The 13,612-nt window shown below is 33.5% G+C and overlaps 2 long non-coding RNA genes across 4 annotated transcripts in view; one reads left to right on the top strand and one right to left on the bottom strand.

Moving 5' to 3' along the window:
• The window catches only part of LOC134740168 (uncharacterized), a 239,331-nt gene extending 226,204 nt beyond the window's left edge, over nucleotides 1-13,127 (top strand). The window contains exon 3 of the long non-coding RNA XR_010127435.1: nucleotides 12,442-13,127. This is a non-coding gene — a long non-coding RNA (uncharacterized LOC134740168). The remainder of the gene's footprint in view (nucleotides 1-12,441) is intronic.
• The window catches only part of LOC134740167 (uncharacterized), a 120,309-nt gene that overhangs the window by 87,727 nt on the left and 18,970 nt on the right, over nucleotides 1-13,612 (bottom strand). The gene's annotated exons all lie outside the window — the stretch shown is intronic.

The raw sequence follows: 13,612 nt of genomic DNA, 5'->3' as shown, positions 1-13,612 counted from the left end.
AGGTCATTTCCTGAGGAAGGAACTCAGATAAAACAAAGGTAACACTCAAGCTGTAAGACCAGAAGGGTCAATTTCTATGTTTGTCCAAAAAAACTATCTCTGGGACTATTGAGTCAGTTTCAACAACGTGGACAGATCTGAAGGATATTATGTTATGTGAAATAAGCCAGACATTGAAAGACAAATATTGCATGATCTTACTCACTAAAATGGTCAAATACATAGAACAATGAGTAGAATGTTAGTTAGTTGACAGGTGCAGGGAAGGGGCAAATGGTAAGGTGTGAGTCGAAGTGTATACAAAGTTTGTTATACAAGAAAAATAAGTTCTGGGGATCTTTTGTAAATCATAGGGCCTATAATTCACAATACTGTACGGTATAGTTAAAATTTGCTAAATGAGCACATCTTATGTGAACTGCTGTTAACATAGAAAAACAGAACAAAGCAAAAAACACAAAGGGGATAGAAGGAAACTTTTGGAAGTGATGGGTAAGTTTATGGCATTCTGATGATGCTTTTGTTCTATTCTTTGCTTATTTGAGAATGACTACTTTAGATACCTTATATCTAAATCACATACACACACAGATATATATATGTATATGTGTGTGTGTGTGTAATCATGTAGTACTTACCCTCTTGTGATTGGCTAAACAATATGTATTTTTAATTATTAATACCTCAGTTTACACGTCTGTAGTCTGCTTTTCTAGCTAATATAACAATCATCTATAATATTTATATTTGATATATTTTTCTTTAAAATGCACTTAAAATTCATCCATTTTTTAAATTAGAGTCAGTCACTGTAAAAGTCAGTATACAAAACCTCAAAATGTAAAATTGCAGACATAAAAGGCAAATGAACCTTTAATCACTTCATTTAAAAGATTAGGAGAAAGAACATTGCAGGCCTGGTGTGTGAATTTCTTGTTCCCTTTACAGACATTTTCGACCAAATAATCATTAAATGCTCTGTTAAACTGCTCTAGTTTACAGCACATATTCCTAGTTTGTTGGAGCTCTACATCTGCAGATATGCACTGAGAATACCCACACCGCCACTGTACAACCAAGTTGCCAAATAAATTTGTCCCTAACCAATAAAGCATCTAAGGGAATTTAAGTCTTAAAGCTTTACTCAGTCATGTGCAGAATAAAGATCATAAAAAGGCCCCAAAGCTTTAATATGTGGCTTTGAAAATAATCTTCTTAGATATGTGCTTTGTGCAAGCATTCCTGTTAGCATTTCCCCATTAATATTTTTCTGTTGCACACATTAAACGTTAAAATACATAGGAGCAAGATCATCCAAAGAACTTTGCAGACATTAAATTTAAATTTTTACTTCTTTATCAAATTTAGTACTACATTTTACTTAAGGAAACACATACACAGCATCATGACTATCATTTTAGTCAGATATATTTGCATAGATAACAGCAAAATATTTTTGGCAGATAAAGTCAAAAGTTATGAGCACAATGTATGAAACAGAATAATACTGCCTCATTTCTATAAAAATGAATTATCTCTCTTAACTTTAAATGTAAAACATGTTTCTCTCATTCTCTCTTGGTGATTTTTTTATTGGCTGCTCAAATAAAATCAGCTAGAAGAATTTAGAGTCCTAAAGTAAAAACTGCCAGTATGATAACTCTTCTATATATTAACCCACTGGAATGTTCAGGTTACCTTTATCTGTGTGTAAGTGACACACATTATCATTTAATTCTTACTAGTCTATAAAGATGTCGGTATGTAGTTACTACCGTCATTTCATGGGTGCAAGGTTGATCCTGATGCTTGAATTCTCTAAAGTAAAATTTTATTACATCAGGCCTATATATGACCTGCAAGCTTGTGAGTTAGAGAAAAGTCATAAATTGGTCCCTATTAAACTATTATATAGAATCAGTATCAGTATTAGGATTGGGAAACAGAAACTCCTTTGAAATTCCAGCAGGAAGTGATGAAATACAAACTAATGGCTCCTTCCAAACTACAAGAAGACCACAAAGAGCAAGATCAAGGAAAATAACCTCTAGCTTTTAGGTTTGGCACGTACAGCCTTACGTACTACAGAAAATTACTACCAATGGTCAGAGCTACTGCCAAGGGTTTCGTGCAGAAACATCGGCAGTTTCTTTAATACATGAATACACTAAACTTTCTTTAATACACAAACACTACACAGTATCCTCTCTCTCTGCTTTGCTGGGGAAGAAGAAAAATGGCTTTTTTCTTCGGCTGTCCAACCTTGTGCAAGAAGCCCTCAATAGTAGAATCTAAGCAAAATTTGTCTGCCAAAAGATTCTGGGAAATGTGACTCCAAGTCTTCCTGTGACTACACAACAGAGAGTGTAAAAATATGTTGCACTCATTAAGTATTGCCAACAGGCAATCAGGAAAGCCTTCCCAGAAAACATATATCAAATTCCTATCACAGGGCTGGACATAGCAAAATGTAAAATATAATGATGTAGTGGTTGAAAGTCCTGGCTCTAGATATGAATCTGCCACTTTCCACTTGTATGATCTTGGGCAAGTGTTGTAATTTATCTATGCTTAATTTACTATCTGCCACATTGTGTTGCTGGGACGTTAATGTGCATTTAGACAGTGACTGAACACTTAGTAAAATATCTAAACATGTTAGAAACATTAATATTGCTTTTGTTTATTATCATCATTACTATTAACATGAAGTTTTTTTTTCTAAGCAGAAAAATTTGTGTTCCTTTTCCGCTAATGCCATGTTTTTTCACTATGGTTTATATCTTCAATACTGGGAGGAATTTTTCTGCTGTGGTTAGTCCTTCTCCTCATGTTTTTTGCCAAAGTTTTGCAGCTCATCTCTGCCCCTTTTTCCAGCTAGCACATAACTGTTAGTTTCCCCTTCACCACTAAAATCTAAGGTTAGTGTTGGGATACCATCATTTTTTTTTCATCATCTATTTACTTTAAACCTCCGATACGGTCTCAAAGAATATTCTTCTATTGAAACTCTATCCCTTCTTTTTCAATTCTTTTTGACTTTTTAATTTTTAAATTTCAAACTCTTTCTAATAGTTTATGTCACTTAATTTGTGTAATCTTATTGTTTTTTTATTGAACATCAATGATTTTCAGAGAACAAGATTCTGAAGATGAACAATGAAACACTATTTCCCTTCCTTTAAGTAGTTTAAATTCTAGTGAGGAGATGACTTTGTAAACAATTTTAATATATAAAGAATATAAGCAAATTGAGGGGAAGGTAAAATAAAGGAAGGACTAAATTTAGATAGAATATTAAGTTCTGGATTTCTCTTATGCTACAATTTGAAGGATGAGTTATATTAACATATCCATATGTTTCAAATGAAGGGAAGGTAGTGATCCATGTTCTCTTTGGGCACTGTAACTTCTGGCCCACTTTTCTTCCTCCTGAGTATGAATTTACCTAACATCAATTCTTGCCACTGCTATTTTCTCTTCTAAATCTCAGGATTTATCAATACTTTCTTGATATTTCAAATGTGGAAAACAAATCTGGACATGAACCTCTCATTGTTACTGAATATCTTCCTAGGGAACTTACTAATTCTGCTCATGTGTCAAAGGAATTACTTAAAGAAAACAATATACAAAGGTTGGTTGTCTGCTCATGTTACTGTTTTAATTTACATGTGTTTTAAATAAAGTCTATTTTGATCAAAGCTCTTACAAGTTCTCAAGTGTCCCACAGACCAGATGTTAGTCTTTATTTGTTACTGTACTCATCTGTTCTTTTTTTTCTTTCCCATATATTCTTTACCAGCATTTAGACCTTTGTGCTATTGGTTATGGTTAGCATGTGCTCAGTAAATGCATGTTGAATTGAAGTCTAACATAATAGTGTGGCCTTTCTATTAAAGACATAAGAATTAACATAAGGAAACCAACACTCTGTCTTATATTAGGCCATAACAAATATTATTGCAATTATCTGAACAATTAAAATATCCATGATTAATATTTGAATGTCTCAGGGGAAAGTTGTATATACATCATTTTGAGCTCTAAATAAAATTAAGTTTGCTTCAGTGCTCCCATTCTTCCCTACACATTTGAAAACATGTCTTCATAAGAAAATGTTCTCCTTTTTAGGGTCATAGATTTGAGCACATTTTCATATGCCTGTTTGTTTTTATGATGCATGGCTTATTACTCTTCAAATAATAATCTCTAGTTTTAAATAATTTCATTTTGAAACAATTTCAAATTTACAAATGTGTTGCAAAGATAGTACAAAATAGCTTCATATACCTTTTATTCATATTACCCAAATATTACCATTCAACATTTGTTCTTTCAATTTACCATATATTTTTATTTATATCAAAGTCTATGCCTATAGCTGTACCAGTCTACCTACACATACATACACATAGTTTTTTTTCTGAAAGCTTTGAGAGAAAGTTGAAGGCATCTTGCCTCTTTACCCCTCAATATATAGATGCTCCTCAACTTATAATGAAGTTACATCCCAACAAAACAATCATAAGTTGAAAATTTGTAAATTAAAAAAAGCATTTAATACACTTAATCCACCTGACATCATAGCTTAGCCTAGCCTGCCTTAAACATGCTCAGTACACTTACATTAGCCTACAGTTGGGTAAAATCATGTAACACAAAGCTTATTTTATAATAAAATTTTGAATATCTCATATAAGAGTATCGTACTGCATATACTTAGCCAGAGAAAAGATAAAAGTTTGAAATTTGAAGTGTGGTTTCCACTGAATGTGTATTGCTTTAGCACCATCATAAAGCTGAAAAATTTTTAAGTTGAATCATCGTCAGTTGGGAACCATTTATATTTGTGTTTATTTTTGTTTTAAATAAAAGGGGATTATCTCGCATACCCATAGTGGAATTACCAAAATCAGGAAATTGATAGTATTGTATATTAACATTTTCCAGTTGTCACAATAATGTTCTTTGTCTTTTCAAGAATCAGCCCAGGATTAGTCATTCTGTTTATTTATCATGTCTCTTCTGTGTCTTCTATGTGCTTTAATCTGAAACAGTTCTTCAGTCTTTGTCTACCCTGACACTAAAACTTTTGTAAAAAGTCCTTCAGTTTGGATTTGTAGGGTGTTTCTTTGTGATTAGATTTTTCTACCAATTAACAATCCCCACCTTCCCCCTGATCCTTCACTACTCTTCCCAGCCTCTGGTAACCATCCTTCTATTCTCTGTCTCTGTGGGTTCAATTGTTTTCATTTTTAGATCCTACAAATAAGTGAGAACATGTGATGTCTGTCTTTTCGTGCCTGGCTTTTTGCACTTAACATAATGATCTTCATCTCCATCCATGTTGTTGCAAATGACATAATCTTATTTTTTTATGGTCGAATCATACGCCATACTGTATATGTACCAACTTTTCTTTATTCATTCATCTGTACATGGACACTTAGGTTGCTTCCACATCTATTGTAAATAGTGCTGTAGCAAACATAGGAGTGCATATATGTCCTCAATATGCTGATTTCCTTGCTTTTGGCTATATACTCAGCAGTGAGATTGCTGGATCACACAGCAGCTCTGTTGTTAGGTTTTTAAGGAACCTCCAAACTGTTCTCCATAGTGGTTGTACTAATTTACATTCCCACCAACAGTATATGAGGATTCTCTTTTATTCACATTCTTGCCAGCATTTGTTATAGCCTGACTTTTGAATAAAAGCTATTTTAACTGGAGTGAGGTGACATCTCATGGTAATTTTGATTTGCATTTCTCTGAAGATCAATGATGTTGAGCACCTTGCCTGTTTGCCATTTATATGTCTCTTTATGTGTCTGTTTTTATGCCATTACCATGCTGTTTTCGTTACAGTAGTTTTGGTAGTATAATTTGAGGTCAGGTAATGTGATTCCTCCAGTTTAGTTCTTTTTGCTGAAGACAGCTTTGGCTATTCTGAATCTTTTGTGATTTTGTGTAAATGTTTGGATTTTCTTTCTAATTCTGTGCAGAGTGTCATTTGTATTTTGATACAGACTGCATTGATCTTTAAATTGCTGTAGGTAGTATGGACATTTTAACAATATTGATTTTTCCAATTCAGGAACATGGAATTTTTTCCCATTTTTTTGGTGTCCTCTTTAATTTCCTCGATCAGTGTTTTATACTTTTTTATTATAGAGATCTTCCATTTCCTTTGTTAATTCCTAGGTATTTAATTTTATGTGAGGCTATGATAAATGGGAATACATTTTTGATTTCTTTTTCAGATTGTTCACTATTGGCATATAGAATGCTGCTGATTGTGTATCCTGCTACTCTAATTAATTTATCAGCTTTAATAGTTTTTTGGGAAAGTCTCTAGGTTTTTCCAAATATAAGATCATACGACCTGCAAATGAGGATAATTTGACTTATTCCATTCCAATTTTGATTCTCTTTATATGTTTCTCTTGTCTGACTTCTCTAGCTAGGACTTCCCCTACTCTGTTGAATAACAGTGGTGAAAGTGAGCATCATTGTCATATTGCAGGTCCTAGATAAAAAGGTTTGTTTTTCAGATTTTCCCCATTCAGTGTGATACTAGTTGTGTGTCTGTCATATATGGCTTTTATAATGTTGAGGTATGCTTCTTCTATACTTTGCAGGTTTTTATCTTGAAGGGATGTTGAATTTCATCAAATTCTCTTCAGCATCAACTGAAATAATCATATGGTTTTTATCCTTCCTTCTACTGATATGATGTTTCACATTGATTGGTTTGAATATGTTGAATCATCCTTTTATCACAGGGATAAATCCCACTTGGTCATGATGAATGATTGTTCTAATGTATTATTGAATTCATTTTGCTAGTATTTTGTTGAAGATTTGTTCATCGATATTAAACAGAGAAACTGGTCTATAGTTTTCTTTTTTGATGTGTCTTTGTCTGGTTTTGGTTTCAGGGTAATACCAGCTTCATAGAATGAGTCTGGAAGTATTTCATCCTCCTCTGTTTTTCAGAATAGTCTGAGTAGGATTGGTATTAATTCTTCTTTAAATGTTTGGTAGAATTCAGCAGTGAAGCCAGTGGGCTGCAGGCTCTTCATCACTGAGAGAATTTTATTGAAGTAACTTCAATCTTGTTACTTCTTATTGATCTGTTCAGGTTTTCAAATTATTCTGGGTTCAATCTTGGTAGGTTGTATATGTCTAGGAATTTGTCTATTTCTTCTGGATTTTCCAATTTATTGGCATATAATTGCTCATAGTAGACACTAATGATCCTTTGAATTTCCGCATTATCTGTTGTAATGTCTCCTTTTTTATTTCTGATTTTATTTATTTAGATATTCTCCTTTTTTGTTACTCTGGCTAATGGTTTGTCAATTTTGTTTAACTTTTCAAAAAAACAACTTTTGGTTTTATTGGTCTTTTATATTGTTTCTTCATTTCAATTTTATTTATTTCTGTTCTGACCTTTATTATTTCTTTTCTTCTAGTAATTGCTTTTCTTGTTATTTAAGATGAACCATTAGATTGTTTTTTGTTTCCTCCTTCTTTGATGCAGGCACTAATAGCTATAATCCTCACTCCTACTACTGCTTTTGCTGTATCCTATAGGTTTCAGTATGTTGTATTTCCATCATCATTTGTTTCAAGAACTTTATCAATTTCTGTCTTAATTTCTTCATTGACCCACTGGTACTTCAGGAGCATATTGTTTAATTTACATGTGTTTGTATAGTTCCCACAATTTCTTTTTTTTATGAATCTCTAGTTTTATTCCATTGCAGTCAGAGAAGGTGCTTGATATTATTCCAGTGTTTTTGAGGTTTTAAGACTTGTTTTGCAATCTAACATGTAGTTTTTCTTTAGGAATAATCCATTGGCTGAGGAAAAGAATGCCTACTCTGCAGCTCTTGGATGAAATGTTCTGTATATATCTATTAGTTCTGTTTGGTCTATAGAGCAGATGAAGCCTGATGTTTCTTTTCTTTTTTTTTTTTTTTTTTTTTTTTGAGATGTAGTTTCACTCTGTCACTGAGGCTAGAGTGCAGTGGCACTGTGTCGGTCCACTGCAACCTTCGTCTTCAGGGTTCAAGCAATTCTCCTGTCTCAGCCTCCCAAGTAGCTGGGATTACAGGCGCCCAACACCATCACGCCCATCTAGTTTTTATATTTTTAGTAGAGATGGGGTTTCACCATGTTGGCCAGGCTGGTCTCGAACTCCTCACCTCAGGTGATCAACCTGCCTTGGCTTCCCAAAGTGCTGGGATTATAGGCAAAAGCCACCACGCGCGGCCAAGCTTTATGTTTTTTTATTGATTTTCTGTATGGAAGATCTGTCCAATGCTGAAAGTTAGGTGTTGAAGTCTCCAGATATTATTGTACTGGGGCCTCTCTCTTTAGCCCTAATAATATTTCCTTTGTATATCTGGTGTTCCAGTGATGGGTGCATATATATTTAAAATTGTGATATCCTCTTGCTGAATTAATGCCTTTATCATTATATAGTCACTTTCTTTGTCTCTTTTTATAGTTTTTGTCTTGAAATCTATTATGTCTGATATAAGTTTGGCTACTCCTTGTTCAGTTTCCATTGGCATAGAATATCTTTTTCCATCCCTTTATTTTCAGGCTCTGTGTGTATATATGGGTGATGTGTGTTTCTTGTAGGGAACAGATCAATGGGTTTTGTTTTTTCATTCATTCAGCCACTGTATGTCTTTTGATTGAAGAATTTTGTTTAGTTACCTTCAGTGTTATTATTGATAAGGAAGGACTTACTCCTGCCATTTTGTTATTTGTTTTCTGGCCTTCTTTTAATTCTTTCTGTCTTTCTTTAATGAAGGTGATGTTCTCTGGTGATATAATTTAGTTTCTTGCTTTGTGTATGTGTACCCATTGTATGATTTTTGGTTTGGGGTTACCATGAGGTTTCTAAATACTACCTTAAAACCCACTATTTTAACCTCATAACAACTGAACGCTGTTTGAATAAACAAACAAATAAGCAAACACGAAAATAATACAAACTCTACAACTTAACTTCACTCCCTGCTTTTTTTTTTCCTCAAAACTTAATAAGGTCAAATCCCTATCACAAATGCCTTCTTACCTATATGAAAGTTTCTGTTTGAACCCTGACTTATTTTTTCTCTTATAAAACACAGATTTCTTGAAGTCATTTAGTTTTTATTTATTTTTCACCATCTTCATTCACCTGAAATGCTACAATGTGCATGGTTTTATTAAATAAATAAAATTATTGTCTTATATAAGGGAAGCAAGGTTTTAAGCTAATGTTTTAGAAATCATGTATTCCCTCACACATGTGCCAAACTTAGATACAACTTATTCCAAATATTCCCACTAAATTTTATGCAATTCTCAAAATACTTACCCACTCCAGCTCCCTCCAAACCTTAAAGTAATATGGCAAATAAATATCTCACATATTGGTGTTGAGATTTTTAGTCAGCAGATCTTTATGTCCTGTTATTTGAGTAAATTACAATGTTATTAAACTTCCTTTGTCTAGATTTCATTTCAACCATTTCTTTATGTATTTACTTTGGGGCTAAGTGATGTACTGGATGGACTATAAGTGCCTTTCTTGTTCTCAAAGAAAAACCCCACAGCCTAACTCTAAATATGCTGCACTCAAGATAATGGATTTATCTTATCTCAAAATTTAAGTGATAGAATGGTTCCAAAGAGAGAACTTAGAATTTGTAAGTTAGAAACAAAAAATGTTAATTATATGTAATTTAAGAAATTATACCTTTAGAAGAAATATTTTACCTACTTGCAATTATTAAAGCAATTAAGTTAAAAAACTTTAAACTGGAAAACAGTTTTCAAATGTCTTGATGTCAAATTTATTCAAATCTTAGATTTTAAAAAGCATCTAAAATGAGTTACATAATATAAATATGGAGCAAAGATATCAAACATACCAGTAATGCTTGCTGAATACGTTCATATATATGTATGTGTGAGTGTATATATATGTGTGTGTATGTATGTATATATGTGTGTATGTATGTATACAGATATGTGTGTGTGTATATACACATATATATTCTTATATATACAGTTACACAGTTGACCCTTGGACAGCATAGGTTTGAACTGCATGGGTCCATTTACACCTGGATTTTTTGCAACCAAAGGCAGATCGAAAATACACTATTGAGATGATGTAAGATCTGCACATAAGGAGGGCCAACTTTTCATATATATGGTGCCACAGGGTTGACTACAGCACTTGACTATGCACACATTTGGGTATATGCAGGAGTCCTGGAAGCAGTCCCCCTTTAAGAGGAATGACTCTATGGACATATCCTAATTCCTAGAACCTGTTAATTTTTAATGTTACATGACAAAGGAAAATTAACATTGCAGGTAGAAATAAGTGTGCTAATCAACTGACCATATAATAGGGAGAAAATCCTGAACCATCTAGGAGACCCAATATAATCCCAAACATCGTTGAAAGTGGAGTATGGTGGCAGAAGAATTCAGAGTCAAATGCAGAGTCAAGGAAGGAGAAATGGTCTTAGAAATGGATTGTTGTTGGCTTTGAAGATTGTGGGTTGATAGGCAAGTAATGTGGCTAGTCTCTAGAAGCTGAAACAGGCAAGAAAATGGATTTTCCCAAGAGTTTCCAGAAAAGAATATAGCCCTGACAATAGCATCTTTCTTTTAACCAAGTGAGTTGTATGTCAGATGTCTTACCTACAGAACTATGAGATGATGAATCTGAGTTGGTTTAAATCACCAAGTTTGTGATCATTTCTTACAGCATACATACACATTTTCAAAACATTTTTGAAAACCTATTTTCATAACAATTTCATATATAACACAAATATTACATCAAGCTCTTTTGTTCTTGGTGAAATCTATGCTTTTTACATATACTATTGTGAAAAGGCTACCATAGGTTTCGTAAGTACAGCCACCTATTAGTAAATTAAGTAACTAGGCAAATTCTATATTTTCAGTAATGAAGCTGTTATAAACATATTTTCTCTAATATTTTTATCATATTTCAATTTAATTTAGCTATGTTCTGTTTTCTAAAATATTTAATTTACAAAACTATCAAAATGCATGTATTTTTGCTAAAAATATTATCTCTTGTGAAATTCCAATTTTTGACATTTACGTTGCCCATTTTTTAGTTTACTTTAAATTTAACAACAAAAATTTATTATAAGGAAAATAACCAGTTTGTTAATTACTAATTCCTTGAATACATACTCTTGATTATATAGTTGTCACTATGCTAAACTTTGGGAATGTAACAGCAAATAATAAACAGTATCCATCCTTAAAATCCTCAAAATTTAGTAAAACTAGCTACATTTAGTAACATTGATAAAAACCACGGACACAAAAAGAGCATGGTAGTGAAACAGGAGAAAGGACCAATTCTGGGTGAGATTTAGTGGAGGCTTACCCATAAAATATTGAAAGTCAGGCAGGAATTCTCCAAGGACATCAGGAGAATAAAAGCTTTTACATTTGACTCATTAATTCATTAAACAAATATTTATGGGGTAATTCCTATGTAATAACATTGTTCTAGGAGCTAGGATTATGTCATCAACAAAACACAAAAAAAATCCCTGATCTCAAGGAATATAGTCTAGGGGGCATTTAAAGATCAGGGAGTGAAAATGTTTTAATAAAATAAAGAATTTGAGGTTATGGTAATGAATAACGAAAGCAAGCAAATCCATCAGGTCTAATAATTGTAAATAGGGTAACAAAATTGAATGCACATGACAAAAATTACAAGTTGGGGGCTAGTTATTTATAATAAAATAATATAATAAAAACTACTCTGCATCTAAAACCTTATCTTTACCAATGAACTCAATATAGTATATGAGCAGGCAAATGGTTGGAGAATAATTTATATCAGGCTCTGCTCTTCACCTAATGTAACATGCTTATCTCAAAATATACTGTTATTCTTTTTTTTTTTTTTTTTTTTTGACAGAGTCTCGCTCTGTCACCCAGGCTGGAGTGCAGTGGTGCCCCATCTCGGCTCACTGCAAACTCCGCCTCCTGGGTTCATGCCATTCTCCTGCCTCAGCCTCCCGAGTAGCTGGGAATACAGGCACCCACCACCACGCCCGGCTAATTTTTTGTATTTTTAGTAGAGACAGGATTTCACCGTGTTAACCAGGATGGTCTCGATCTCCTGATTTCGTGATCCGCCCGCCTTGGCCTCCCAAGGTGCTGGGATTACAGGCGTGAGCCACCGCGCCAGGCCAATATACTGCTATTCTTATTAGATTTATGTTCATTCATTTGTTCACCAGTTTCTTCTTTATATAATTACTGTGTACAAGAGCTATGCTTTTATAGGACAGCATCTATTTTTTTTTAATTTTTCCAAATAAAAGTTTTCACTGAGAACACAATTCTTTGGTCATGCAGTGTAGCGGGAGGAACGAACAACTCCAGACGTGCCGCGTTAAGAGCTGTAACACTCACCGCGAAGGTCTGCAGCTTCATTCCTGAGCCAGCGAGACCACGAACCCACCAGAGGGCGGAACACATCCGAACATCAGAAGGAACAAACTCCGCACATGCTGCCTTTAAGAACTGTTAACACTCACCGCGAGGGTCCGCAGCTTCATTCTTGAAGTCAGTGAGACCAAGAACCCACCAATTCCAGACACAATAAGACTTTGAAAAAATATATGTAAAATATTGTACTATATTTTATCATCTATTGTTCAATATGAAATGTTTCAAAGTAAATATGCATCTATTAATAGATAAGCATAAACATAGGGCAGTGATGGGCTACAGAGGACATTTTAAAGATGATTGAAACCTGAACGTGCCCTAGTTAGGCTGCTGTGGTGCAGAGAAGCATATGGTCTTTTTCAAGGATCCAGGGCTGGGGACCGCCAGACAGATGCAGCACAAACACAAAAAGGCAAAAGACCAAAAAGGGAAAAATGGAATATGGTGTGAAAACTGTGGACTAAGAAATCTAAGTCAAATAAAGAGAGGAGTGAATAAAAAATAAGGCTAATGAATTCAGAGATTGTTAAAACTGGGAATTCTGGGGCTGGAAAAGAACAAAATATATGAAAATAAGTATATGAACAACCCAAAAGGAAAAAGAGATTGTGTTGAAGAGACACCCCCCAAAACATACTTGTTTAATATTATTATGAGTAACCTCTGAGTAGTTATTTCAAAATGCCAATCTCTGCCTTTCAAAGAATAAATTAATATTAAAATATAACCATTAATAGCCTATTAGGATGTCATAGTCCTAGGCTTTATCTACAGTATTTTTTTTTAATTGTTGTTGTTGTTGTTAGGTAACCAGTACTTTCAATAATCATTTTCTATTCATAGTTTTGGAGAATTTTGAACCATTCTTTTTTAAACAGTATGCTCTTAGAATGATGTCTCATATCTTTAATATTTCAATATCAGAGGTCTTTGATACATATTTCCTTCCCTAAAAAAAGAAAAAAAAATTCTGTCACTTTTGAAACAGTTATCTTTAATCAAATATGACCTAAAAGGCCAGTTGAAAAGTTGAATTATTTAAGATATTTAGTCAACTGTCTGTATAGCATTAATA

Source organism: Pongo pygmaeus, chromosome 8, assembly GCF_028885625.2.
Source record: "Pongo pygmaeus isolate AG05252 chromosome 8, NHGRI_mPonPyg2-v2.0_pri, whole genome shotgun sequence".
NCBI lineage: Eukaryota > Metazoa > Chordata > Mammalia > Primates > Hominidae > Pongo > Pongo pygmaeus.
The sequence above is the reverse complement of the archived record's forward strand: the minus strand, read 5'-3'. Positions and strand labels throughout refer to the sequence as shown.